At 41.6% G+C, this 2,922-nt stretch overlaps 1 long non-coding RNA gene across 1 annotated transcript; it reads left to right on the top strand.

Annotated features, from left to right (window-relative positions):
* The first annotated feature begins 503 nt into the window (after positions 1-503).
* Positions 504-1,371, top strand: LOC127015236 (uncharacterized). The gene is made up of 2 exons (XR_007766305.1): positions 504-653; positions 751-1,371. It is a non-coding gene; the product is annotated as an uncharacterized LOC127015236 (long non-coding RNA).
* Positions 1,372-2,922: the final 1,551 nt, after the last annotated feature.

Raw genomic sequence — 2,922 nt, 5'->3', positions numbered from 1 at the left:
GCTAACATAGTAATGAGTCAGTATCTATTGAGATTCACTCATTACTATTAATTTCCCTGTTGCTTCCAACTGATTCAGGAACTACTTATGGAAATTCTTCTGTCTTCCTAAAATCCAGCACTGTTGCTGTCAAACCTGCCAACAGGCACAGCAATGCTACTGTGATAAAATAAGTCCAATTCTATCCCAATCTTGCTTTCCTAGGGAAGAACAGAACTCATTAAATAATTATCAACTGTGACAAGAAAGTAGCTGGCCAAACACTTGCTGCTAATCTAGGCATGACAGCAGGACTATACCTTTCAAAGCAGTAATTAGCTAGATGAACAACAACATAAGTACCAGACAATGACACGGAAAGGACTGTCCCTAAAGGACAGATTCATTATACGTAGGGTTTAGTGTTTGTGTGACTTATGAATGTTATTTTGCAGTATACAATTACATTTCTCTTCTGCTGCCTTTCTCTTTGTTTTCTGCACAGTTCATGGAAGGGGACAGAGAGAAAATCTGGAGCTGAAGCCATGAGAGAACAGGTGACAGAAGCTCTGCAAGACCTTCCTTATGTTCGTGAAACGAGGGTGGCTGCATAGATCTCATGGTAGAACAACACCATCAGCCTGCACCCCCATCTTGCGGGAATAAGAAATCCGGTACTTGCACCCTGCCCTCATTTTATGCTTGGACTGATATTCACCTAGTGTTTGTAGATTAGGTCTAGTAATCCTTATGATTTTTCTTTCTCAACAGGGCAGATTCTCAGTTGGTGTAAATTGGTGTAACGCTATTGAAGCCAGTGGAATAATATGGATTTATCCACAGCATACGCCAAACCAGCAGTCAGCACCAGTGCTAGAGGAGGTGTCCTATCAACTAAAAGAAATCACAAGCCCAGACTGCTTCCATTGAATGTAAAAGGCAGGACTACAATCACACCTAGAACCAATGCTGGAATTACACGCAGCCAAACTTGTTTTCAACTGGACTGTTCAAGTGCTTAAAGTTAAGCATACACATAAGTGTTTGCAGGATTAAAGCCTCCGTTTGGAATGACAGAGTAAATCCAAATGGAGATGGATTAGCTGGCAGGGGGCAGGTGAGGTGGTCAAAGGCACACGCAGTTTATCATATGGCTCTGTAATTTACTACATGATTATCACAACTACATATTTGGTGTGGGGATATAGATATACATCCACACGTGTATACACAGAGCCAAACTTTTTTGGCACGGGGGCCACACAGTCATTTCAAATTGAGACTCTGGGCTGCACTTGTTCCAGGACTGCTTGTCTGTTGCCAACACACTGAAGCGCCTCAGGCTTCAGTCTGATTCTTTGTTTGCTTGCCCATTAAAGTTCTTATCCCACACTCCCTTTTGGCAGAAAATTTTGTTATTTCTGCTTTATGCTGGCCTAGGCCCTTCTCTTGCCTCTGTTCCTATTAACCTATAGCAGTGACAGCCAGGAGCAAACTGAAGCAGCTGGTTGGAGACACTACTATCAGACTGCGAAACAGCTGTTGTGCAGAGGGGCCACCCTGAAAAACTTCTATTACAGGACTGCTGGGCCATATTTTGGCCATTGCAGACAGGGAATTGGGGAAAGAGAGCACTTTCATTTGCAGATATTTAATTGCTGAAAAATGTAGGGGTGTGTGCGGCATCTTTATTGGATGTCACACAGAAGTAATGCTTTCCAGGTATTTTTTTGGCACTTCGTGTCATTATCCTCTTACTGCCAGCATGCAGTGGCCCCATGTTGCAACTCAGTGTGAAACTGATTTCCAGTTTTTCTGTTTAAATTAATATTTACCAGTTGGTTATTTTTGGCAGACTTTTATTGATAGCATTGATTCAAGACAAATAGCCAAATTCAGTTCTTGGTTACAGCAGTATGACATCTGGAGTTAACTCCACTTTTATCAATGTCACCAAGAGCAGACCTGGTCCTTTCTCTGTCTTTTTATAGCGTAACATTTGGTCTGTCCTTACCTATAGATAAGAGTTGGGCTGCAGTTTTAACTTTGGAAAAGTTGGGATACAGCATTGAGTATAGCTCTGAAATTTATTGATTGGGCACTTCTCTAAGATACTTAACAGTACCTGCATCTTAACCTTCGGGAACCAGTCACTTCAGAATACCATTATGTATGTGCAGAAATAGCTCTTGCGAAAGCAGTATAAATTAGACATTCGCTATCAGCCAAAAAAAAAATATTGAGTACTTTTGTATCCATCATCAATCAGGTGGATTAATCACTTCAGAGTTATTTTAGCTATTTCTAAACTAAAGATGTAGCAGAATCATTGACCAGGGCATAGGTCCTACATTGTAATTTGAACGGACTCGTAGCAAGTGAGGTACTTGACGCAGCTGCACAGAATTGTCTGCATGTCCCGTTGTCTGGTAGGGGCATATTGCCTCCACATCTCTGTAAGTGTACAACAGTCCACATTGCCTAGACTGAATCCACTCTGTTGGATATTGATACAAGTAAATACCTCAGCTATGTCTATAGAAAAGCTATAAAATTGCACGACAATGCCTATGTAATTGGCATGCGAGCCTAAGCACTGTTGCGTTCAACTCACATTAAGAGCTGTACTTCGAACCACATTCCTGTTTGTCATCTTAAGGGTGGGAAATCGCTAAAAGAACAAAGTCAGCCACCAAGGCTGCCAAGCTAAGTTTGCTGTGACATTGATAAATATTCAAGCCAATGTCTTTCAAATGTTATTGTGAATCGCCTTTCCCTCCTTCCTTCCCCTGCTTCAGTCATCTTGCTGGCTCAGAATATCCACCTTTGTCTCAGACCTCAGCTGCCTTCACTTTATTGCATATGATTGCTATTGTCTTTGTCTCTTTTATCCGCTTCGCTGTGTCTCATTTTCCTAAAGTACCTGGCACCCACTTTTCCATA

The sequence above is a fragment of the Gymnogyps californianus genome, chromosome 3 (genome assembly GCF_018139145.2).
Source record: "Gymnogyps californianus isolate 813 chromosome 3, ASM1813914v2, whole genome shotgun sequence".
In the NCBI taxonomy this organism is placed as follows: Eukaryota; Metazoa; Chordata; class Aves; order Accipitriformes; family Cathartidae; genus Gymnogyps; species Gymnogyps californianus.
Note: the sequence above shows the minus strand (reverse complement) of the source record. Positions and strands in the feature narration are given on the sequence as shown.